At 40.1% G+C, this 27,684-nt stretch overlaps 1 protein-coding gene and 1 pseudogene across 1 annotated transcript in view; one reads left to right on the top strand and one right to left on the bottom strand.

Annotated features, from left to right (window-relative positions):
- HS6ST3 (heparan sulfate 6-O-sulfotransferase 3) overlaps nucleotides 1-27,684 on the top strand; it is a 799,545-nt gene that overhangs the window by 431,983 nt on the left and 339,878 nt on the right. The window lies entirely within an intron of this gene.
- On the bottom strand, nucleotides 10,227-10,869 carry LOC133762538 (BCL2/adenovirus E1B 19 kDa protein-interacting protein 3-like; annotated as a pseudogene).

The following is a 27,684-nucleotide window of genomic DNA, read 5'->3' as shown; positions in this document are numbered from 1 at the left end:
TAATCTATGTTCTGTGTTTATAATGAGTTGCTGTTTTTAAATTCTAGTTCCCACATGTAAGGGAGAATATGCACTTTTTGGCTTTCTGTGTCTGGTTTATTTCATTTCACATGATATCCTCCAGTTCCATTTTCCTGTAAATGATAGGATTTCATTCTTTTTTATAGGTGAATAATATTCCATTGTGTACTTATATTGCATTTTCCTCATCCATTCATTTGATGATGTATACCTTGGTTGATTCTATATTTTGTCTATTGTGAACAATGCTTCCATAAACATGGTGGAGCAAATATCTCTTTGGTATAATGAGTGCATGTTTTTTGAAATGTGTTATCACTGTATTCAAGCTAATTAACCTATCAGTCACTTCACAATGTAATTATTTTATTTCTTCCTTCCTTCCTTCCTACTTTTTTGTCTTCCTGCTTTACTTTATGGCTTCCTTATCTTTCATTATGTGGTGAGAACCATCAATCTGTGTCCATTGATAATGTAAGGAAAGCTCAATATTTCAGTATTAAAGAAAATCTCCAGTATATACAGTATTGACTATAGTTACCTTGCTGTACATTAGATCACTAGAACTTATTTGTTCTGTAAAACTGAAACTTTTGACCTTATTTATCCCTCTCCCACCCCTGCCAATCACCATTCTACTCTGATTCTTTAAATTTTAGTGTTTCAGAGTCCACTTTTATGTGAGATTATACAGCATTTATCTTCCCATATCTGATTTATTTCACTTAGCGTAGTGTCAACTATATTCATCCATGTTGTTGGAAATCACAGGATTTCTTTCTTTTTAACTGGTTGAATAATATTCCTGTTTGTGTGCATATAAATTAATCACTCTAGCTGTATCCATTCCTCCTTTAACAGACATTTAGGTTGTTTCCATATCTTGACTTCTGTGAATAATGCTACAATGAATATAAGAATTCACTTATCTCTTTGATACACTGATTTCATTTGCTTTGGATGTGTATCCAATAGTGAAATTGCCACATAGTAGTTGTACATTTAGTTTTTGAGGCATCTTCACTGCCACACTGTTTTCCATAATGCCTATACTAATTTCCATTCCCATCAACATTACAAGGGGTCCCTTTTCTCAGTTCATCTTCAAGAATTGTTAGTTTTTTGTTTTTTTTTTTTTTGATGATAGCCATTCTAAAAAGTATGAGGTGATATGTTATTGTGATTTTAATCTAGGTCTTTGCCTCTCCAGGTAAACCTTAGAATTAGGTTATCAATACCTACAAAGTAACTTGGTAGGGTTTTAATTGGAATTGCATTGAATTTATAGATCAAGCTGGGAAAAACTGATATCTTTACCATATTGAGCCTTCCTATCCATGAATATGCACTAGCTCTCCATTTATTTATTTACTTTTACAATTTTAAAAATTTGTATGAGGAGCAAATTTCATGTATTTTACATATACAGTTTTAAGAGCATGGTACTTCCCACTCTACCCTTTCCTCTTCCTTGCTCCCACCCTCCTTTCTTATTCCTTTGTTGTTTTTATTTTAATTTTTGCAATTACATACTTCAATTTGATTTATTTCTTATTGGATTTCTTTCATTAGAATTCTGTAGTTTTTTCATGTAGATGTTATACATACTTTGTTAGATTTAAGCCTAAGTATTTCATTTTGAGAGACTAATGTAAGTCATGTTGATTATTACATATTATGTATTATACATGCAATGTTTTTGTAACTGCTTAGTAGTTTCAGGAGGGTTTTATTTATTTAGTTTTTTGGCCCAGTCATTTGGATTCTCTACATTGACAGTCATATCATTTGTGAACCAATAGAGTAGCTTTTATTTTTTTCTCTTATTCTTATTGCATTAGCTGGGACTACAGTGTGAACTTTCTGTATGATGTTGACAAGAAATGGTGACAAGAGACATCTTTTTCATGTTCTTGTTCTTAATTGTGAAAGTTTCAAGCTTCTCACCATTAAACATGATGTTAACTGTTGGCTACTTGAAGACTGTTTTTAAATGAAATTGATGGATAGTGAAAGATACTAATGAACATTAATTAACTGAAACATATATAATTGTTTTAGCTTAGTTCATATAGGTTACGATATCTCATAGCCTTAAAATTATTTTTAGAAATGTATGCACTTACTTATAAATTCTCAAAGGAGAATCTCTTGAATTATAGATAAATTAGATGTACAGTATGATTAGTATCATGGATTGGGGAACTTGAAATTAGAACAGCCTTGATTTGGTCTACTACATCCTCAGCTATAAAAGCAATGAGCTGGGATGCCATGTGTTAATCAGTCACAAAAACTCCATTCATCAGACTTCATAAATAGGTTGAATTTCCAGCTTAAGGATTATCAACTTTGGCAAAAGTTGGATGAAGGGACAGGTTAACTGAGAACTCTGAGTTAAAACAGCATTTGGAAATGACCCCTATAAGGTTAACAAGACTAATATAGGACCCTGTTCAACTATGGTGAGTTTGGTTTGAAGTATCTCACACCTAATGTATTGTGTTTAGTTTGGTTTTAAAGAGGAAAGGAAGATCTAACTTCTTGTATGTAGCTTTTTCCTCCGCTCATAAAAGAGAATAATAAAGAAAATTTAAATATTTGAAAATTTTAATAGATCAATGTTATTTACCAAGAGGAGAGGAAGACCTAAAAGCTTATTTTGAAAGGTTAAATTACAGAGAATGCTCGAGATTTTCCAGAGCATAAGTTGAAATGAGACTTGGGGCTGTTAGTGAACCCCAACACTTTAATGACTTTATAGGTAACTGCTAAAAAAATCTTAGACTATTCTTTGGGCTTAAACTTCATTTATAAATGTATTATCCTTGCAAAGTAAACAACTTGAATTCAGATAAGGACTAATGTTCGTTGATGGGACTAATGTCAGGAGAGTCTTGGTTATCTCAAGTTAATAACTCATTTATGGTCTCCAGTTGCATCTATTTATATGATATGAATGTCACATTCTTGTAGAATACTAGATGTTAAAGGTCAAAGGCTGTGTCTGCTTTCTCTATACTGTGGCTCCTAGCATTGGTGTTTCATGTATTTTAAAAGTGCAATTAATATTTAAGTAAAGTAGAACACATAATTCCCTCCTGGGTCATATACAAACTATTCACATTTGGCTCAAAATCCCTTTTCAACACAAGTTTGAATATGATTGCATATTTCTTGCAGCTAAATGTGTGCATATTGATAATGGAAGGCATATTCGTTGTTTTCTGTATTGTCAGATTATGTTCAGAATGAAAGACTCATCTATCAGTGTGAGCGCAAACTACTGTGTGCCATCTGTGAGTGTCTAGTGTGAGGGGTCAACCACATTGCAGAAAAATGAACTCATTTACTTGGCAGAAAAAGATGATTTACCTGAACAAACCCATACTATCTGAGCTTTCTATAAAGGAGGAGAGTGGTTTTCTTTGCACATGTTTTATCTTATTGTTACCCACACTTTAGTTTTACCTAAAATAATCCTTGTTTCTCTTTTCTCCCCCATTGGTTTCCTCCTTTTGGATGTGTGTGGACCCTATGGACTTGGCTGCCTCTCTCCCTGTTACAGGTAAGACAGGAGAATTTTGCTGTTTCTATTTTCTTTGCTCTAGTTATTATCTGGCCAGAAACATCACTTACCTGTTCTACTGCTATGCTTTTAATATGCTGAGAATTTGCTCCTGAACTTGAAAACTGGCATCTCTTTGGATGTCTCTAAGAGGAAGTCGTTAAATTATTGATAATGTATGCTACACAGTGTTATTTAACATTGTGTGTTAGTGTTTGTATACTGATGAATTTTAGTAAGAACAGTGAGTTCCTGAAAGTTAGACTGTAAATTGATTCATCAATCCCCACTGACTTGCACCATAACTTCTGTCTGAACGTTCATTGGCAATGCTATCTTATTTTTCAAAAGCTGAGCTGCTTCTCTTCTTTCACTTCTTCTCCATTAAATACTTGGCTATTTATAAATATTATGAAAATGTACTTAGTGGGTTGAACCAGGCCTTAAAATCCTTTACCAGTCAAATAGTCTTTTACAGGGTATGTAATCACTGCCATCAGTTTATCTTTTTAAAGTAGTACATACATGTAATTAAAATCATATTCTTAGTCATCTTGAATACCTCCATTTTATTCTTCTATTCTGTTCATTCAACCTTGTTTGTAGTATGTGTGAATGTTTCACATCCTCACCCAAAAATTGCACTTTAAAATTTTTGCTTCTTGAGAAAATGTATATTTGAAACTTTCAACAATTATGCACTATGGTACTAGTGTCATGTATTGTCATTGAAGGCTCTATATTCTCAGTATTGTTAAGCAGTTATTAGGCAATGTCTTCATTGTGTAAACATAGAGTGTACTGACAAATACCAAGGTGGCCACAGTGTCACTAAGAAATATATTCCTTTGGAATCACTGTCATATATTTTGTCCTTTGCTGCCTAGAAAATTATTTTGCAGTGCACAACTATATACATATAATGTAGTTTGCAGGATCCTTGGTGAAGTTGTTTTGCTTACTAAGGAGATAGATTGGTATGTAATGCCCAGAAATATTCATGAAAAAAGTAAATAATATTATAATGAGTATATTAGTGAAACCATTCCTTAAGATTTTCTAAGATATTTCTTTCTGTTAATACTGTAAGAGAAAATAGCATTTCTAGTCTCTGTTAACTTGTATCCCTAAATAAAAGCCTTTGAACTTATGATTTAATATCATTTAGACTTCTCTTTATAGCAAAATGACAATGTAAAAACAAACTATACTTACAAAATGGCTCTGCACATTAATTAGTGACTCTTAATTCATCAATCTACACAATAAAGTCACAGGATTTTGTGCTGGGGATGTTTTTCTGTGTACAAAAATATATACATATATATACAAACATATATATGTAGATTTTTAAAAATTATTAAAAAAGCAAAACTATTGTGTTTCTGTTTATTAACTACCAACTAGGAAATTTAGAATTTTATTTTGTTCTTACCTATAGTAAATATTTCACCCTAGTTTATCAAGAGCTACTTTTTTTCTATTATTTCATATTTTCTTAAAAAATCATTTTAAAAGGACTGGTGAGTTCATAATAATGTTTTGTCTCTTTCTCTATCCAAGCTTGTAAATGGTAACTATTAATAAGAACTATAGTAAGATCTAACATTTTTTAAGAATTTCCCAAATGCCAAATCTTGGCATAATCCGTTTTCAGACATTACTTATCTAACTCATACACACTTGCATGTACATGTACTCCTACACTTCTTATATATTTGGAACAGATTTTGTTTACACTTGAGGGGAAGACTACATTTATATCATAGCATATCAGATAACACTCTTCTTAAAACATCTTCCTGCACATAGCTCAGCCAATATTTTTTCTCACTTTTGCCCCTTCCTTCTTAAGTGCAAAACTAAATTCACTCTGTTTTCTTATGTAGAGTAAATTAGCTCCATCCACTCATTCTTTGCATACAGTTTCCTTTGCATTTTAAAGACCCTAAGGGATGCATTAATCAACCTTATATGGGGACAAATGCATTCCACTTCTGAGGCTTAGTTCTTTCAGTGAAATCAGCAGTAATTCTAAGTAATTGTCCAAGTTCTTGGAATTATATTCTTTTACAATAATTCTTTTTATATTCAGCAGAGCCTGCATTCAAATCAATAGGAAAGCATCCATAAGTAGGTCAGACCCAGAACCTTCAATCTAGAACAGTTACCTGCTTGTGTGTACAGCAGTGAACAAGGGCACCTGACATGTATTTTCATGATAGAATCCTGAAGAAAGCAGAGCATGTGCACATAACCTGAGCTTCAGAATGGACTGACATTGGAACACTGCTAGAAAGTAAGATTGTTCAAGTATAAACAGGTGTTTTCAATGTCTTTTTAAGGGTTCACAAGTGAAAATAAATGTACAGGATAGAATTTTGCGGATGTTAAAATAATTAAAGTGAAATGTATTGCAATGCTGAAGGATTTATGAGATGACTACTTTGCACTGACCAGACTAAGAAGGCACTTAAAATATTAATATATATTACAGCGCAGAAAATGCTTAGAGTATTGAAATGGCATGGTTATGATTCTGTCTTTCCAAGTAGTGAACAATTTCGTTTCATGATTATGATGTCACTTGAGAGGAATATTTTCTTAGATTCCCTGTGTCATCTGGTTTGTAAATATAACTCCCCAGAATATCTATAGAGTGGTAACGTAGTAAATATAGATCTTTTCACAGCATTTGCAGCATAGTAGGCAAACTTGTTGATAACGCCACGCTCTGTTTCTATTATTGTACTAACACAGTCTATGCTGCTTCAAGTCTTAGAGCATGTTGTGCTATTTGCTATTCTAGCAATCAGTATTAAGTCACATCTGGATAGCCTGAGTGAACCATCCATGGTAAACAAAGCAGGGCTCTTTATTGCTACCATGTATTTAGGACACGGGTTTGTGACTTTTGACTGCTGATGAAACATTCTGAGTGTTTCCCATAATGACTTTGTTGATATCGGGGCCAAGCAATCATAGGGTGTAAGATTGTTTATGACATAATTTGCCTTCTTGGATCAATTCTGAAGAAAACCCATGTTAATCTGAATAGCATTTTAGCTAATTAAGTTCAAGGGAGACTCCATTTATTTGGGGAAATTATCCCTTAAGTTTTTTTTTTTTTTTTTTGATAACTAAACACATTTTGAAAAGCTTAAAAAAGAAAAGTGACCATTGCTGAAAGTTGATCCCAAAGCCATATGCATACCATCTGCTATGTCTTCCCCTGGCCATTATTTCAGTATTCTGTGGCATGTCACAGGGACACAGGGACACATTTTATGCTGCTGAATGAAAGAGCAGAAGTAGAGAAATGCTTTGTTTTCTTAGGGAAGAAGGGAATTATCCTAAAAAAGGCTATTAGTAACTTTATAGCATTAATGTGCATAAAACACTTAACCGTATAGATGGATGGTTTGGGGACCTTGAGCGAAATGTGGAGAAAAAAGGGGTTCCTAGTTATCTGCCCCTGAATGAGACATCTTCAATAAATGGGATTATCTACCATCACCTGTCCACATCTCCAGCTTGCAAACCTAACAAATACAAATTAAATGTGCAGGACAGAATTTTAGGGGTGTTAAAATGATTAAAATGAAAATGTATTACAATGCTGAAAGATTTATGAGATGACATATGCCACCACCCCCAGGACCAGTTATGGTGATAAGTTGTACCCTAGCTATTGGCTGGATTTCTTGCTAGTCAGCACATACACACGTGGCTGTATCAGACTCAGTCATACTCTAAACCTTTTGGTGAAGCCACGGCCATGATGTATCTTCACTCTGCTCTCATTTCCAGATCCCTCAATTCCAGCCACTTTTGCTGATAGATGTGCCTCAGAGGTTTCATAGACAATTTTCTTATCACTTGCTTGTCTTCTATCTAGAGAATTAAATCGTTGTATAACATTTGCCAATTATGACTATGTTGGTTAATATCTATTTCCATGGTACTACCCCAACTGTCCTCTTTACCCAGCTAATCATCTTAGACAAATATATGAGGGACCTTCAAAGAGTACAGTGAGTTAAGCCACTGCTAGCAGTACCTGCATCCTGTATTGCAGTGCCAGTTTGATTCCCACCTACTCTGTTTCTTATACAACTTCCTGACACTGCACCTTGCAAAGTGGCAGGTGACGGCTGAGGTGCTTGGGCCCCCATCACCCATGTGGGAGATCTGGATGGAGTTCACTCTTGGTTTCAGTCTGCTCCAGCCCTTGCTCTTGCAGGCATTTGGGGAGTGAACCAGCAGATAGAAAATCAGTCAATATCTCTTTTTTTTTTTTTTTTTTTTGACAGGCAGAGTGGACAGTGAGAGAGAGACAGAGAGAAAGGTCTTCCTTTTGCCGTTGGTTCACCCTCCAATGGCCGCCGCGGTAGGCGCGCTGTGGCTGGCGCACCGCGCTGATCCGATGGCAGGAGCCAGATGCTTATCCTGGTCTCCCATGGGGTGCAGGGCCCAAGCACTTGGGCCATCCTCCACTGCACTCCCTGGCCACGGCAGAGAGCTGGCCTGGAAGAGGGGCAACCGGGACAGGATCGGTGCCCCGACCGGGACTAGAACCCGGTGTGCCAGCGCCGCAAGGCGGAGGATTAGCCTAGTGAGCTGCGGCGCTGGCTAATATCTCTTTCAAATAAAAATAATTTTTAAAGTTCATGGAAATGTACATTATCAGTGAATTCAATTTTCTTTCTTTCTTTTTTTTTTTTTAAAGAATAGCTAGTGTGACATTCAGTGCAATCAGGCTTTCTTTTTCTTTTTTTTTATTTGACAGATTAGAGTTAGACAGTGAGAAACAGACAGAAAGGTCTTCCTTCCGTTGGTTCACCCCCCAAATGGCTGCCATGGCTGGCGCTGCGCTGATCTGAAGCCAAGAGCCAGGAACTCCTTCCTGGTCTCCCATGCCGGTGCAGGGGCCCAAGCACTTCAGCCATCTTCCACTGCCAGAGAGCTGGACTGGAAGAGGAGCAACCGGGACTAGAACCTGATGCCCATATGGGATGCCGGCGCCATAGGAGGATTAACCAAGTGAGCCATGGCGCTGGCCTCGTGAATTCAGTTTTCTACTAGCCATTTGAAGCAGCCTTAATCATCTTACATTTTCTTTGGGTAATACTTCCTTGTAATTTCTGCCCAGTAATTGGCTATACTACTTAGCATTCACCCACATTATACTCTCTTGTCATTCTTCCATGTTGGAAATGCATGTTATACAGTTGGTTCTGCTTGGTACATCAAAATTTAATGAGTTTAACTGAATCAAAAATCTATCACACCTTTTCTTGCCCAACAAGGAAAACTCTGATGATTGTAACTGGGTGCTCTTGTAACACTCTGGTGCTTCCCATGTTGGTATGTGATCGACAGAAGCTTGATGGCCTACTCTGAGTAGGTATACCACACTTCACAAGTACCAATCTGTATTAGCCTGGCTTCCTAATACTGCAAAAGAATGGCTGCTGTCTTGTTGAGCCATTTATGTTCACCTTCATGGGAGGTCATAATCAACATCACCAGTGATTTTTTTCCCTCCAGATTAAGAGAGAGAGATTAGCAAACTCCTATTTTCTAAGTCTATATGTCTATACCAAATAGAAAAATTAGCATGAGGTGAGCAGATCTAGTTTCAACTCAAATTTTATTTATGGGGCTCCTGTTCTATTACTTACCCCAGTTTAGTGAGTGTTACCTCACTCCTCTTATCAGAGAGGCTATCTCTCTCTCCCTCTCTCCTGGTTTAAATGAATTTTGTATTTCCTAAGGGGTGTGTGTGTGTGGCTTTTTTTTCTTCTTTTTGTTTCTTTGTTATAGCTATAAATATAAGCTTAGGGAAGTTTACCTTTGTCTTGCAAGGAAATAGGAAAGAAAAACTGACCAACCAAACTTTTCTTTTTTAATTATTTTTTATTTGACAGATAGACAGTGTGAGAGAGAGAGACAGAGAGAAAGGTCTTCCTTTTCCGTTGGTTCACCCCCCAAATGGCCGCCACGGCCGGTGCACTGCGCTGATCCAAAGCCAGGAGCCAGGCGCTTCCTCCTGGTCTCCCATACAGGTGCAGGGCCCAAGCACCTGGGCCATCCTCCACTGCCTTCCCGGGTCACAGCAGAGAGCTGGCCTGGAAGATAAGCAACCGGGACTAGAACTCGGCGCCCATATGGGATGCCGGTGCCACAGGTGGAGGATTTTAACCAAGTGAGCCACGGCACTGGCCTCCAACCAAGCTTTTCTATGATTTGTTAACTTGAACTTGTTTTAAGCTAGAGATGGTAGTTACATTGCAAGAGTAAAATTCTACCATGAATGATTCAGGTGTAAGTCTGTATTATTAACAGGAGATAACAGCATTGTTGACAAAATTATAGTCTGGTGGCATTTGCAAAAAAGAAGCCCTTGCAAATTTCTAAACAAGATTAAACTCTGTCAGGGAATTCCAAAGTATCTTATAGGCCAAAAAGGAAATAAGGTTAGGTGAAATAGAATACTGAATTTGAGAGATACTGGCAGTGGACATGTAAAAATAGGGTGATAGTTTGGGTCATGCTTACAATGGTTTCAAGTTCCAATAAATGACTGTGACAATGCACCACTTCACAGGTTACACATCCAGGGCTTTGCTTTCGCTCAGTAGATGCTGGCAGGAGGTATGCTCAGTTGTTTTGCAGTATAGATGTGCATCCCCAAAGTAAAACATGAGAAAGGAAAAGAGATGGAATGAACATCTTCAAAAATTCTGTGGAGACAGTACCTCCTTTCTTCATGGAGCTCTTTTCCTCGTGCTTAAAGATGCAGAACATTTAGAGTGCCTGAAAACTCCTTGCGTGGGAATGTTTTCAAGTCTCCTGGACCAATCCAGTATCCTGTTAGCCCACTTCTTCAAAGCCTCAACTTCTTCCTCTTCTTCTACAGCTTCTTCTCACTGAGAGCTATGGCCCCTACTTGTGTGTATTTCCGTATGAAGCATGATCTGCCCATCTTCTTGCAGGGATAGGCTGTCAAAGTGGGAGCTACATCTGGAGCTACTCTGTCCTGATTCATGCTGTGCCTCCAACTCTGTCTTCTCCATGTCTCCATAGTGGATGGAGGACGTGGAGGGCAAGTGCTACAGGCAGCCGTTTCTCCTATTGTCAGTATCATTGTCACTGCTGCTGCCCCACCAGGGACTGTTGAGTCCAGTGGGCAGGAGGAGATGCTGTTCACTTTTCTTACAGTTGTTGTTGTTGTTGTGCAAGTGTGGCGGGAAGAGCTGCAGCTGAAGCAGGACCATCTCCAGTTCTCAGGCAGCATCCAAGAGAGGGTCTCTTCATCACTCTGGGAGGCCCATGTGTTTATCCTTCTCGGTAGCATACTTATGAGCCAGGGGGATAAAACCTGATGTCTCTCTTGCCTGTGGATTGTACACAGTTAAAGTTGCTGTTGATGTTCTGCCAGGTACAGCCACTGGGTCTCAATTCCTGTTTAATGGGTGCTGCTATTTGGTCAATAAGCCCACATTCTCCAAGGACTGGGGCCAAGCTCCCTGTTTTATTATTTATTTGTTTTTGTAGCTAAATTCACCCATTCTGTAGACATGATAATCTTTCTATCGCTAAACCGGCATGACCTTTAGTTCTATCAGTTCACTTTAGAGAGGCTGGTATCTCATTTTACTCGCACATTTGTTCTGCTAAGGAGCATATGCCAGGTGTCCTGGTGCTACTTCCAGGGCCGCTGTATGACACTGCTGCATGCTCAGGCTCATCTTGCTTTCTGACTCTGACCTGGTCCTAGGTTGGGGCATATTCTTCAGTTATCCAATAGTAAGTTGAATAATTGCCTTCCCAGGCATTTTATGTCTCTTTCCTTCTTCTAGAATTTTCATCCCAGGGTCTGCTGATAAATGATCAGTCCTAAGGTATCTTTTCCATTTCTAACACAATAGCTTTAGTTTTGAAGATTGACTTTGGCTGAGAACTTTACTTTTAGATGAGGCTATCTGGATTTTAGCTCTTCCATGACTTCTAAAAACAAATTACAATTTACTTGAGAGGGAAAGTATCTTCATTCTGTAGATACTCCCTCTCATTAAATTTCTGTGAAACCTGAGGGCCTGTCCATTTAGAATGGGAGCTGAGAAGTCAGTTCAGTTTCCATTGCAAGAGGCAAGACCAAATTCTCTTCAGGTCGCTAATGCTGTCACTTGCTTATGGCTGCCCAGTTGGGTGGTTGTTTACACAATCATGGTCTCTGCTCTGACAGATGCTGCTAATTCATATCTCCACACTGGCCTAGGGTGCTTTGCCAGTGTTGACTTTTGAATGTGGACAACTTTCTCAGAGCTCAGAAAGTTGTCCTTCACTTGTTTTCCCAAGGTCATGGTTCCTCCTATCCAACTCATTCCACCCCTTGCTGCTATGTTCCCTCTCTGCTCTTAGAATATATCCTGAGAGGTTGGGGAGCTTTTATTTTATTTTTTGTAAATAACTGTACCCATTTCCCAGACAATTGATTCAGAAGGAAGTTAGCTTAATGACTATGGGGACCTGTATTATCACCCTTCTCAATGTTTTTCTCAAGGATTTCAATGTAATTCTGTAATGTCTCTCTCAATAGAGCATAAAAAATTGTAGTTTAAATCCTCAATAGAGCACTTTGTTACATTTGTCTATCTAATGACAATCATTTAGAATTTAGAATGTTTTACAAAGTTGAAAGAGGACTCTTTATTGCATCTCTGCACAACCATTTTGCAAGATCAATGTTACATTTTTTTAGTAATGTTATGCAGCACAGTGTGGGGTGCCTTTTCTTCAGAGTAACATTATTACTCTTCTTTTCAAATAGATTCATGTTGCTCACTTGACATTGATATATAACAATGAAAAAGTTGATTCACCTAATGTGTGGACTGAACTTTTTCCTCAATAGCAAATTATTATATGCATCATGGTATTGTTTTGTTAAAACTCTCAAAAAAATGATGTTTCATCTTTTTAACTTCAAATGGTGCTGGAGATCAGAGTAGTCGAATGATAGGTATAGAAAGCTATAAAAGATGTGTTATAATTTATTAAAGGATGAACGTGAATATGTCACAGTTTTAAGCACTTTAAGTATTGTTAAGTTTCACAGAATGGGTACTGAATTACCTAAGATGCCCTCGCTATTACTTAAAGCCATTAGTTCAGAGCCACAACTTAGACACAAAGTATTTGATCTGTGTTCGAGTGTTTGCACTGTGTCAGTGATTCTCAGACCTTGTGATACACCAGAATGATCTCTGGAGCTCAGCACCGTCAGAGATACCTGGACCCACCTCCTATCTACAAATGCACAGTTGACAAAGCTACAGCCCATGAATGTGTACTTCTAGAGAATTCCAATGGAAATTTTGAAACATCAAGTTTCAAAACCACAACCACCACCACACATGCACACGCACACACACACACACACAGAGAGAGAGAGAAAGAGATAAGAAAAAGAGAAAAGATGGGCAATGGGTAAAATGTTAAGATGACTCTTGGAATGCTGACATCCCATATTGGAGCAATTGACTTTGAGGCCTGACTCTGCCCCTGATTCCAATTTTCTGCTAATTGCCCTGGGCTGCAACAGATGATGGCTCAAATATTTGAGTCCCTGCCACTATTATGGGAGACCTGGATTGAGTTCCAAAGTTAGACTCTGGCCTGGCCAGGTCCAGTTTTTGTAGGCATTTGGGTAGAACTAGTGGATGGAGATCTCTGTTCATCTGTCTCTTTCTCTCTTTTGCCGTGTCTTTCAAAAAATGAAATATGCAAGAGGGTGTGTGTTTTTGAGCCCACTCCCCAGCATATATACTGGAAGAACCCATGTAATGTTGGTTATTAATAAAAATGCAATGGAATAAAACTAACTGCCCTATTGCTGCTGGCCCCAATTATAATCTATGCTTTGGTGTAAGTAGTATTATTGAAAGACCACCTTTGAGATCTGTCCTTGATACACTCTTAGGAAATATAGCAACATGAAGAATAATTAGGAATATGTTTGCTCTGGGAAACAAATCTAGTTTAACTGAACACACTTGTGAGTCCTGACCTGACGATTTTCCTCCAACCTTCCCCTTTGTTGTGTGCTCATCCTTTTTCCCCTCTGCTAGTTTCTTATTGTTTTTCTTGTCTTATTTTGTCTTGACATCTCTTTGCTCCTCCTGACTGATGTTACACTCTTCTCTTTTCCACAATCACCCTGAGGGAGTTTTTTCTGTTTTCTACAAAGCCCATTTATAAAACCCAGTTCTTGTTAAATGGGTTCCAGAATTTATTGTGCAGGATTTGTTAATGGAAAGAGAAATTATCTTTCTTTCAGCATTGGTACAGAGGATGCTATGTCATGAGAATTTTTGTCTCTAGGGTTGCGGCCACATGTAAGAAATGCCCTATCTCCTGTTGGTTTTAGTTTGTGGCTAGTTAGCAGTTTCCCTATTATCCATATTTTGTAATAGATTTCATTATGAGAAAATGCCCTTACCATTACCTTAGAATTTTAACAGCGCAATAAATACTGACAGCTTGTGCTTTTCTGTGTTAGGTAGGAAAAGTTGATGAGGGAGCTAGCCACCGAATGGGTGGAGGGATTGTTCTTGTTTTGTTATAGCTTCTTTTAGTGATTTCTTCAAGCTAAATTCTATTCCAGCTAAGATTATTAAGAGCTTAATGAAAAAGCACATTGCTTGTTTATTTAAAGAGCCATTTAATGAAGATTTGAATATCATTCCAGCCTGGGGCAGGGGTAGTGTAATTGATGTGACTTCATACTGCCACAAATTGTCAATTTTGTAAATGTGTGGCCTAGACCTGAATCTCTGTATTCTTGAATGCATTCCATTGCATCCTACTAATGATAGAGTTATGAAAAATAGATACAAGGAAGGGGGCTGGCCCTGTGACACAGTGGGCTAAAGCCCTGGCCTGCAGTGCCAGCATCCCAGAAGGGTGGCAGTTCAAGTCGCTGATGCTCTACTTCCAATCCAATTCCCTGCTAATGTGCCTAGGAAAGCAGCAGTGGAGGTTGGCCCAAGTACTTGGGTCTCTCCACGCATGTGGGAGACCTGGAAGAAGTTCCTGGTTCCTGGCTTCAGGTCAGTTCAGCTCCAGCCATTGCAGTCATTTGGGGAGTGAACCAGCAGATGGAAGACCTTGCTCTCTCTCTCTTTACCTCTCTCTATAATTCTGTCTTTCAAATAAATAAAATAAATATTTTTTAAAAAAAGACACAGGGAGCTAAATGTGAATTTTTTTTTGTTTAACTCATTAATGTATGAGTATAGTCTTACATACCTAATACCCGTATGAACAGGACAATGCCTCCTCTCTCCTCAGATTCCGGTCTGGGCCCAAAGCCAACGTGAGCAGCCTACACAGGATGTCCTTGGCTGTGACCATCCTCGGTTAATTGGGCCTTCACAGGCAATACGGAGAGGCAGAAAAACTCACTGTGAGAAGTGACCCAGCCTGCTTTGCTATTTGGGCCACATAAGGGGTTCTCCCAATAGCAAAGAACTTCCCAACGACAAGGGTGTGCTGCAGTCCAATTCCACCTAAAATTTTTTTTTAATGCCATTCTGAAATGCTGCACTCCTGGCTACTGTTTCTACATTTTATCACTGATATTCTTTTTATCTTTGAGTTTGGGCAGATCTCATTTTTCTTGAAAATGAAGTGAGTACTGCAGGGACAGCCCTGTTGTTCCTAGAGATTGCTCTCTGGGTATTGCTACTAAAGATGGATGCCATCAACTCCGTCCCTCTCGCACATTCTTTTTCTTGCCTTATCAAGAGGAAGATATTTCATTCCTTCTCTCTTTTTTTAATCTCTTTGAGGAGTAGAGTTAGAGAGGGGGGGGGGCTTCCATCTGCTGGCTCACTCCCTAAATGGCTGCAACTGCCAGAGCTGGGTAGATCCAAAATTAGGAACCAGGGGCTTTTTCCTGGTCTCCCACACTGGTTCAGGGCCCAAGAAGTTGGGCCAACTTCTACTGTTTTCCCAGGCCATAGAAGAGAACTATATCAGAAGAGTAGGAGCCAGGACACAAACCAGGAAACCAGCACCAATGTGGGATACCAGCACCTCATGGGGAGGGTTAGCCCACCATGCCACAGCCCTGGCCCCTCATTCCCTCTCTTTAAGTGGACTGGCCTTTTTATTGGCTCTGGCCAGTAGAGTATGGCAGAAGTGGCATTCTAGGCCTTTCTCCCTCTTGGCAACAAATTGTTGTATAATATATATCACTACTTGAGACTACCATACCCAAGCTTGCCTCATGGAGAGACAAAGTGGGAAGAGATATGCTTGCTTCCCTCACCCCAACATTTCCAGCCATCTCAAGTGAGATGCTAGACACTCACATGAAGAAGCCCTCTTAGATATTCTGGTCCCACAGACACTCTGTGGAGCAGAACATGTACAACCCATTTTAGCTCAGCCTAGATTGGAGAGTCATGAGAAGAATGTATTGTATTGTTAAGCCACTAAGCTTTAGGATGACTTATTACACAGCAATAGTCAATGCTAACAGAGGCTAATTGATGGCTTATTATAGTTTGAATAAATATTGCTAGCTAGCATCTCAGAGATAGTAGTCAGCGTGATTGGAAAGAAGGCTAGGACTAGGCTTAGCCAGCATTTAGGAGACTAAGGCACATCCCGGGCTAGCATTGCCATCCACCTTGGTGGGTCTGACTCATGAATAAGAATGTTGACATGGTAGACTCATGGCTGCCCCTGAGAAATGTAGGTTATACACAGTAACATATTCCATATCATCACGTAATTACTACCATCTTTAAATCTCCATAAGATCACCATCTAATCCATAACTTACAGTTTAAGAAATATTAGTTCTTACATATATGCCAAATCAATCCATTTTTATGCTGCCTCACAGTGATTCCACCATGGTCTGAGCACTCAGCTCTCATTGAATAGACCATTACAGCAGCCTTCTGGCAACGCCCCCAGCTTCTACTCTCAGATGTCTCTAATTCATTCATCACAAGTGTTCAGAGTGGTCACCTGCACAGGTAGCCTTATCACATCCTGCTTCTACTCCTGCAGGGCTTTCCCATTTCCCTTAGCTGACCTTAGGACATTCTCATGGAGGCTTCAGAGCTGGCTGAGATCCGTCCCTTGCATATCCCTCCAGGCCTATTACATGCTGCTTCCTCTGATGGCTCTAGGCTCAGCCTTACTGGCCTCCAAGTATCTAGAACACACTAGGTGTTTTGCCACTGACCTCGCAGCCTCATAGCCTGGATTCTGGTCTTTTGACTGAAGGAGCCATTGGATTGTTTGAACAAAAAAGGAGCATAAGCTGACTTCTATGTGTTGTTTTTAAATCACAACTTTATCACATACAATTCACATCCTATAAAATTCATCTTCAAAAGAATACAATTCAGTGGTCTTCATAGTCATTCAATGTTACCACCAAGTGCAGAACATTCTCATCACCCCAAAAAGGAACCCCATACCTGCTAGCAGTGGATCTCTACTCCCTTTTCCTCCTGTTCCTGGAAAGCACTGATCCATTCCTTTCTTCTGTGAGCTTGAGTATTCTAGACATCCTGCATAAATGAGTACAATGTATGGCTCTCTGGGACTGACTTTTTTTACCGAACGTGATGTTTTCAAGGTTAGCCCACATTGTATCATGTTTTCAAGGTTAGCCCACATTGTATCATGTTTTCAAGGTTAGCCCACATTGTATCATGTTTTCAAGGTTAACCCACATTTATCCTGGCTGAGTGCTTTATTCTTTTTATTGCGGAAGAAGATGCCATTGGTCACCCATGCCAGTTTATGTCTCCACCAGTGGATGGATTTTGTATTGTTTCTATCTTTTCACTATTATCAATAATGCTTCTGTATATATTCACATACAAGTGTTTGTGTAGATGCATGGTTTCACTCTTCTCAGGTATATTTCTGTAATTATAATGACCTCTATTAAAAAATTTTATCTTCTGTATTAAGATTGGACTGCAGGAGGCCAAAAGTGGAAGTGGAGGGACCAGGTGGTAGGCTTTTACACTAATCAGGATGAGAAGGGATGGCAGCTGCAGATAAACTGCTTTTGACGAACCAGAAATCCTAGGACATAAGTGAGCCATACATCCCTGGTGAAAACCTTTTTCTTCAGCTCAGGATGAGGGTCATCACAACATACCAGCAGGTCAGCCTGCCACCCTGGGCGTGGTATGCAAGACCCATATTTAATAGATTAACTCTGTGCCCCATGTTCTATGGAGAAAATTTCTACTCATAGATGTAATGCTACTATACTGAATCAACATGAACTGTTAAAATATAACTCTCTGATCATATTAGAACTGTGAAACATAAGTCTACTTGGAGTACAGGAGTAAAATCCCTGGGCATATTATTTAAATGATTTCGACCATTTGTAGATATCCTAGCTGAAATATACATTTAGACTCTTTTTTAAAAAGATTTATAATGTATTTTAGAGACAGAATTACAGACAGGTGGAGGGAGAAACAGAGAGAGAGGTCTTCTATCTGCTGGTTCACTCCCCAAATGACTGCAATGGCCGGAACTGAGCTGACCTGAATCCAGGAGCCAGGAGCTTCTTCCAGGTCTCCCACATGAGTGCAGGGATCCAAACAATTGGGCTATCTTCCACTGCTTTCCCAGGCCATAAGCAGAGAGCTGTACTGAATGAGGAGCAGCCTAGATACAAACTAGCCCCCATATAGGATGCTGGCTCCACAGGTGTTGGCTTAACCTACTACACCACAGTCCTGGCCCCATAGGCTGTGTCTTAACAATCTATTTTTGGTAGAATGAAAGTTTAGGTGAGGGGCCTGCACTGTGGCTTAGCAGGTAAACTGCCGCCTGCAGTGCTGGCATCCCATATGGGCACTGGTTCAAGTCCTGGCTGCTCCACTTCTGATCCAGCTCTCTGCTATGGCCTGGGGAAGCAGTAGAAAATGGGCCAAGTGCTTGGGCCCCTGCACCCACATGGGAGACCTGGAAGAAGCTCCTGGTTCATGGCTTCGGATCGGTGCTGCTCCAGCCGTTGTGGCCAATTAGGGAGTGAACCGGAGGTTGGAAGACCTCTCGTTCTCTACCTCTCCTCTCTCTGTGTAACTCTGACTTTCAAATAAATAAATACATCTTTGAAAAAGAAGATTAAAAAAAAGAAAGTTTAGATGGAAGGGATTTTTGGAGGAGATTGGTAATGACAGTGGAGAACAGAGCCCACGTATCTCCCGACTACACAAATCCTTCTTGTGGGGATAAAATGAGTGAGAAGGAGAGAGGAAGTAGTGAGAGAGGAACAGAGGGAGAATGTGTGTGTGTGTCGGGGGTGGGGAGTCAAAAATAGAGGCAGACAGGGACAAGTGGGTAGATGGATAGACAGATAGAGATGGATGGACAGAGAGAGAAGAGCTGCTGATAACATATTTGCTGATGTCTTTGGCTGATGCAATCATTAGTAAATTGTCCCTATGAGATCATTAGTAAATTGTGCCTATGATATCATTACTAAATTGTTTGGAACTAAATGGTCTGTTTGCTTAACAGAAGGCTATCTATTATTTGAGTATCTGTACCTTGTAAAATTGATTTCTAAAGAAGGGAAAGAGGTTTAAAATATATTGAATGCTTCCTACGGTATGGTATATACTTTGTCATGTTAACATCGGTTAAATTCTCAGAGTGGATGTCTTGGTTAAAAGAGTGGATTCTGGAGCCAAACACCCTAGATTCAAATTCTGGCTTCTGGGGTCAGCATTGTGGTGCAGAAGGTTAAGCCACAACCTGAGATGCTGGCATCCCATATGAGCATCCTATTTGAGTCCCACATTAGCTCCAGACAAATGTGCCTGGGAAGGCAGTGGAAGGTGGGCCAAGTGAGATACCCTACATGAGATACCCAGTTGGAGTTTCAGGCTCCTAGCTTTAGCCTGGCCCAGTCCCAGCTGGTACAAGCATTTGAAGAATGAAACAGTGAATGAAAGACCTCTCTGTGTGTATTTTCCACTCTCTCTGTAACTCTGCCTTCCAAATAAATAAGTTAGAGAGTTTCAGAGAGGCAGAGAGAGAGAGAGAGAGAGAGAGAAAGAGAAAGAGTGAGAGATCTTCCACCTCTTGTTTACTCCCCAGATGGCTGCAATGGCTGGATCTGTGCCCATCCGAAGCCAGGAGCTTCTTCCAGGTCTCCCCTGTGAGTGCAGGGGCCCAGGGATTTGGGCCATCTTCTACTGCTTTCCCTGGCCATAGCAGAGACAGAGGGCTGGATCAGAAGTAGAACAGCCAGGACTCAAACTGGTACCCATATGGGATGCCAGCACTGCAGACAGCAGCTTTACCCTCTATGCCACTGTGTCAGCCCCAGTAAACAAATCTTAAAAAAAAATCTGGCTCCTGACATTTGCTAGCTACTGTCCTCTGGCATGTTACTTGACTGTGGTGTGCTCTGGTTTCCTTACATGTAATTGGAGATAACATAGTAACCTACCTTGTAGTAGTATTGTAAGGATTAATATCTTCAAACATTTAGAATAGGGCCTAGTGCGTAGCTAGTGTTCCATGAAAAATAATTTAAACTCAATTCTTCTAGACAGCCTAGACTGTTTCTATCTATTATGCATGCCACCTCTGCCCCAAACAAGAACATGTTTCATGTGAGTTATCGCTTTCTTAATGTACCCCTTACATTTCTTATATACTAAGAAATCCTGATGAATATAGGAACTGAGGCTCCTACAAAGCTTCAAAAAAGAAGTACAAATGAATTTGTTGGTTGTTCAGGACTTTAGTCAACATGTGAACTTGACCTTTGATGTATATGTACCACAAAACTATTTTTTTTAGCATACCAGTGTAATGGGGAAGAGGCACAATTTCAAGACAAATGAGTCTTAATTCATGTTACTTCTTATACTCTTACTACTTTGTTCTACAATTTTCTTCTCCCTTTGGAGCTATAACCCAGTATATAGACAATAAATCATGACTGTTGGTTGAGGCCCTATATGACAGGTAGATGTAATATTTCTGCCTTAAGAAAAGATGGAATAATAAATAACAGTGTTCTAGTAACCCTCAGGTACCGAACCTTCCTGTGTAGATGGCAGTCTTCAGTTGGCTTACTGTTTCTTATGAGATTGGAGATTTATTTTATGTGATATTTGAAATGTCAATTTCTGATATCTTCTAGTGTCATGGATCTGGATACCTAGCAGGCACTCAATAAATATTAGTTGATTGACTGATTTGACTTCTACAGCTTTCTTTTTAGTAAAGTGCCAATATATCCTCTGTGGTATAAGTCTGTCTCACATCTTTTCTGTCCTTCTGTTTCACAGTTTTGGATATTCTAAATGGGAATAGGTCAGAGTAGACATGGAGAGGGAAGCTGTTCAAAGTACTGTTTCTTCTGGACATTTCCTCCCAAATGTGATTTTTACTATTGTTATTTAAAGACCCTATTTATTGGCTGGCAGGGACAAAGCAGACATACTACCTGCTGTGCAAATTTGATGAAATCCCACATCTCCATTTTGTTAGGTGCTGCAGTCACCACTTTGCGAGAAAGCGTCAGTGGAGTAGGATATACAGTATTCCAAAGTAAGCATTCTGCAGATGTTTCTAGAGGTGGCTCTATGCAAATAGGTGTCTTCCAATGCCCATGTCTGGAATGAGAAAAGGTAAAAATCCCTCCTGATGCATATTATAGGGCTCAGACATTCCTGTACTTTCTTTTTTTTAAAGATTATTTATGTATTTATTTGACAGGGAGAATTACAGATAGAGAGAGAGAGAGACAGAGAGAAAGGTCTTCCCTCCACTAGTCCACTCCCCAAATGGCCTCAATGGCCCGAGCTACACCTATCTGAAGCCAGGAGCCAGGAGCTTCCTCCTGGTCTCCCACGCGGGCACAGGGGCGCAAGCTCCTGGGCCATCCTCCACTGCCCTCCCAGGCCAAAGCAGAGAGCTGGACCAGAAGAGGAACAACTGGGACTAGAACCAGCAACCATATGGGATGCCAGTGCTGCAGGCAGAGGATTAACCCACCGTGCCACGGCGCGGGCCCCCCTGTACCTTCTTTATTCAAAGGAGAGAGTGTAACCTACCTATCTAAAATATTTTCACCAAACCACATATGAAGGACCTTCAAAGATTCATGGAAAATGGCTGTTAGAAAAAACCTATTCATGGACTTCAAAATTATTTTTCCACCAAAATAAGCATCTTTAACTCTATTTTTTTCCCTGAACTTTTTCAAGTACCCTCATATCTTGAAAAATCAGTGGAACCCATTTCTGACACCCTTAGTCTGGTTGAACAAACCATGAGTTTTACTAGTGAAAATCCATTTTAAAATATTTATTTTATTTAATTGAAATGTAGGCAGGCCGGCACCGCGGCTCACTAGGCTAATCCTCCGCCTTGTGGCGCCGGCACACCGGGTTCTAGTCCCGGTCAGGGCACCGATCCTGTCCCGGTTGCCCCTCTTCCAGGCAACAGCTCTCTGCTGTGGCCAGGGAGTGCAGTGGAGGATGGCCCAAGTGCTTGGGCCCTGCACCTGCATGGGAGACCAGGAGAAGCACCTGGGTCCTGCCATCGGATCAGCGCGGTACACCAGCCGCAGCGGCCATTGGAGGGTGAACCAACGGCAAAAGGAAGACCTTTCTCTCTGTCTCTCTCTCACTGTCCACTCTGCCTGTCAAAAAAAAAAAAAAAAAAAAAAAGAAATGTAGGCAAAGACAGTGAGGGAGGGAGGGAGGGGGAGAGAGAAAGAGGAAGGTATTCTGTCTACTGGTTCACCTCCAAATGCCTGCAGTGCCTTCACTTCCAGGGTGAAGGTAGGAACCAGGAACACCATCAGGGTCTCCCGTGTGGATAGCAGGAACCCAAACAGTGAGCCAGTACCTGCTGACCCGAGGGTGTGCACTAGCAGGAAGCTAGAATTGGAAGCAGAGGTGGACCGGGCACTCTAATGCGGGAGATGTGGGCATCTTAACCACTGGGTCAACTGCCCTACCTGGAAAACCTATTTCTGGCATTCATGAGAATAATTAGCAAAGCATCTGTTGTTGATTGAAGCCCCAATAACTGAATCTCTTCCACAGAGGACCCAGGTCACTGTAAGCTACCACCCTCTGAGTGGGGACTCCTGAGTAGGTCAGCTGAGAACAACTCAAGAGTGATGCACTTATCATATCCATTGTCCATGCTGGTCCCAGCAGAGCTGTATGTGTTAAATGCAGTTTTGGTGGCCTTCATTTGAAGTATTTTTGTGTAAAGATTTGCATTATTACTTAAAATAGCTAAGGTTAACAGAGAGGGCAAAGGAGAGAAGTGGTTATTATACAGCTTGGTGCGATGGCAGAGACCTTCCCCCAGTGAAATCAGGGCCGTTGTTGCTCCCTGATGCTCTGACCTTGGCCTGAAGGACCTAACATGATCACTGAGCACGAACGCTCTGCCACCCTCAGAATACGGCACTAATTTTCTGAGGACCATGTTGTGTTGTCAGATCATAAGCTGAAGAAGTTTGGGGTATTAGAAGAACTTACCAAAATATAAAATGTGTATACATTCTGTTGTTTAATTCTTAGGCAACAGTAATAAAATTATAAATACTAGGATTTCAAGGTAAAACTGCTCAACATAAAAATAAAATTCAAAATGATAAACGACAGGACTCCCAGCTTCTCTCTCCACCACTTTCAGGATATATTACCTCAATAGAGTACCAACCCAAAGTACTATATTCCATACTCCTGTACTAACTTTGGGTGGCATCCTCCCTCCGATGGCGTAAATAATAGCTTGTCCAGTATGATGGAAACATTTTCAAAAATTTCTAAATGATCTTCCAAGGCAGCTGAAAATATCTTTAATGTGGAACAAATTTATTCCTTTGTAATTGCTACTTTACATCCCATGGGGGAATTCCCAAAAGACTGGCAGGCAGCAGTTAAAATCCATCGAAAACACGCAAGAAAATGTGAACAGGCAGGCTTCCCCAGGACACAGACGGGCTAATGAAAGGGGAATCCGAGCTGCGCAAGTGACGCTGCTTCCTAGAACACTCTCCCCGGTCCCCTCCTGACAGTGAGCCTTCTGAGAGGCAGGTATTTCTAAGCATCTTCAAAGTGTCACTCAGGCTGAAATGGAACGTTCCACAGAATGGAACAGCTGTTGTCTAGTTCATGTTATGGATCTGTCCAGAGTAAAGCTGCCTTCTCTACTCACATTTCTTTCCAACCCTGTCACTGGAAGAAACTTCCATGACATAAGCAAAGCACTGAGGGGACAATGGGACGTAAATGAATGGAGGGAAATACATTTGCAGGAAGATACTTACCTTCACTTGCTCTTGAAGATACATTGCGAATCAATGTGGTTAGAACTGTAGTCATTTAACGAAGGGATTTTTGAGGCTCTTCTAAAAGTCCTTTCATAAGCATACAGAGAAAGTCGTACATCTCTTGTTTACTCTCAGTAGAAACACCTGTCACATCAAGAAACGTAACCAAGGAAATGGTTACACGCCTTTCTGCAAGGGGCTTTTCTGTATGATTTTTTTCTGTAGTAATACCTTTAATTGGATATATATGTATATATAAACACATGCATATACATACATACATATTTATGTATATATAATTAGGTATATACAACACACACATATTTAACTTAAAAGATATTTATATATACATGTATGCACAACTAATTTAAAATACGTATTTCTTTATATCTACACTTATAATTAACTTAAATATATATTTTCTGTTGTATTGCTGGTTCAAACTCTGATATTCTAATGAATGTCTGAAAAAGCTTTTAGATTAGGATTTGAAACTGTTGTATACTTGGTGATGATAATAATAGTGATTGCTGGGATTAACAGAGAACTTTTCTTCCAAAAGCTCTAACCATTTATATATTATTCTTTCATTTGTTCTCAAAACGCCTTTGAGAAGTTTAGGAATGAGGAAGTATCAGCATCTTCATTCTGCAGATAAAAATATGTAGCAAAGGGATGTTGGAAGAAGTGCTAATTTCCGCAAAACAGTGTTCCTGATTCCAAGAATGCTCCTGACTCAAAAATTGCCACGATGTTGCCACTGCATGCTGTACACAAGTGGAGAGAGTTCCCCCCGAAGGCTGCTCCCGCAACTTGTGTCTGTCATATATTCATCTCTTAAATAGGATAAGTAGCCAGCATTTGCAGTTATCATTTTCTTTCCTATTGAATGCTGCCCTTCCATTTAGATGGGTGATTTTTATTTCAGTGCTCCATGGTGTCAGTGGGTAGGGAGATCCCTGCTATTTCTGCCCCCACAAGAAACTGATTATGTTGCAGCAGTCCTGGGTAAGCATTTGTGAGGTAGGTACAAATGTCATTACACTGCCACACAGGTTATCCATATGCTGGCTTTATGGTTTTCTGATGACTTCACCTGTAGCAGTGTGTAACTGAAAACCAATCTCTCCTCTCCTGAGAACATCACAATTTCTGCAGCTGAAATGGAAATTGACAGGAGGAGTTAGATACAGCTGTACCTGATTGTCGAGGGATAAATTATTTTGTGTAATTGTTAGAGCCTTGCTAAGGCCTAATGGAATGAACATGTTGTTTTCCACACCCGTGGGTATGGGTACTTCTTACAAATATTGTGTGCTTGCATTTAAAGATGTGTGAGGCTGTCAGTCTATTGACAATGAGAAAAATTAATTTGAACTGCTGATAAGGAAGGAAAACATACACAATGAATTAAATTTAATAGACTGAAAAAATTAGGTTTCTCCTTACTATTTCCGTGTGGGAATATGTCAGACTTCATTTAACTCAAATAACTACCGATATCAAGAACTGCTACACTACAGCCTGTGTTTGGCAATTCTGCATGGCACTATTTGGGGGACCTTCCCTTGTCATGTAAAATGTAACGATGTGTGTCCTGAGCAGAAGAGAGAGTGCTTGGCTGCTGTGGCTGATTTTTGGCATCATTTCCGCTCACTATTGCTTGTGGATGTGCCATTGCCCTGATCAACAGCAGAGTAAGGGCTGCCCCAGGCTGGGCTGTGCCTTCCAGGGAGCCTAAGAAGATAGCTTTGACCTCTGGAAGAGGAGATAGGGTTTTACAGTTATGATCTCAAGCAGATCAACATGTTTGCTGTGAAATTGCTACAGTTAATATATGGCACCGTGGAATGATGTCATAGACCTTTTTTTTTTTTTTTCTCTTTTACCTTTATCTCTACTTGTCTGACAGCTACTAAGACTGGTTTGAGTCATTTTCCCCACATCCTCAATATTTTTCTCTTATTTTTATTTAGGATTACGTCATTGTTTCTGTAAAAAGCATTGCAGGCAACTTAAACATTTAAATATTTTTAATGATAAGCGAGGTAGCAGAGTTCAGTGAAGAGAATTAATGAGGAGAAGTACACCTGGTAGGCCAGGCAGGTATCTCAGTTAAGGACCCAGAGCCCAGACTGCATTCAGACTTGGGCTCACTCAGGAATCAGGTCCAGTTCTTCCCACCATTTCTCCTTCCTCTACTTCTTCTTCTTTGTGAAATAATTAAAATCCTCTCAAGGTTTTATTACCCAGTGTTATCAGACAGAGTAACCCTGTGGCATGGGGCAGAAAGGTTGTCCTGGGGTGCTTTCCTTGGGCTGGGGCATGGGGTGGGGGAGGCTGGGACCACGTATAAAGTTATTTAGGTGTGGGTAGGACTTTGTAGTGTAAAATACTGGACTGCTTCAGGGTGTGCTTCTGAGGCTGCTGGCTGCTGCTGCTCTTGCCTTGCCCCCTCTCCATAGAAGCTTTGTGTTCTTTAAGCCTCTCACACACTCACAGGTGAATTTCTAACTTCCTGCTTCACATTCCCCTGTCAACAGAAATTGCCGTAATCTTATAGGGATAACATGGATTAAGGTCTCAACTTCTGTATCCTCTTCGAACTGACATTTGGGTTAGTGCTGCTTATGGGTGTTCTTGTCTTGCTGCCTGTGAACATTTAAATAATTTTTAAAAGACAAGGAAAGTGAATATACACATTCAGGAATAATCATCATTAATGTTGGAAGAGCATGGATCCAGATGTTGCTCTAGGCATAAAGGTAAAGACTTAAAAAATTAAAATAACTTTTACATATATTATACCATATGTACAAATGAATTTTGCTTGGAGTTAACAAAAGAAATTGATTGAACTTCAAGGAATTGAAATTCTGTTGTCTTTCTTTTTTTTTTTTAACTTTTATTTAATGAATATAAATTTCCAGTGTACAGCTTATGGATTACAGTGGCTTCCCCCTCCCATAACTTCCCTCCCACCCGCAACCCTCCCCTCTCCCGCTCCCTCTCCTCTTCCATTTGCATCAAGATTCATTTTCAATTCTCTTCACATACAGAAGATCAATTTAGTATAAAGGTTTCAACAGTTTGCACTCACATAGACACACAAAGTGAAACATACTGTTTGAGTACTAGTTATAGCATCAAATCAAAATGTACAGCACATTAAGGACAGAGATGCCACATGGGGAGCAAGTGCACAGTGGCTCCTGTTATTGACCCAACAAATTGACACTCTAGTTTATGGCGCCAGTAACCACCCTAGGCTGTCGTCATGAGTTGCCAAGGCTATGGAAGCCTTCCAAGTTTGCCGACTCTGATCATATTTAGACAAGGTCATAAAAGACAGGGTGAGGATAGTAACCAATGAGCCTAAGAGTGGCATTAACCAGGTTTGAACAATTATACAGCATTAAGTGGGGAAGAGGACCATCAGTACACACAGGTTGGGAGTAGAGCCATTGGTGGTAGAGTAGAGGTTATGATTACAAAGGAATGAGGCCCAAGTACGCTAGACAGGGTCTAGAACAAAGGACAGAGTCATTATTAGAGGAGCTAAGAAAGGTGCTGTCTAAGCTACAATTAAGTTTTCTGATTGAGAGGCAAATAGAACCTGACAGAAGGGGCTTAATAATAATCTGGTGGGCTTTAGGCCTTGTAAGTTAAGAGGCCCAGACCTACCTATCTCTTCACATGGGGTATATCCTAA

The sequence above is a fragment of the Lepus europaeus genome, chromosome 6, assembly GCF_033115175.1.
Source record: "Lepus europaeus isolate LE1 chromosome 6, mLepTim1.pri, whole genome shotgun sequence".
Lineage (NCBI taxonomy): Eukaryota > Metazoa > Chordata > Mammalia > Lagomorpha > Leporidae > Lepus > Lepus europaeus.
The sequence above is the reverse complement of the archived record's forward strand: the minus strand, read 5'-3'. Positions and strand labels throughout refer to the sequence as shown.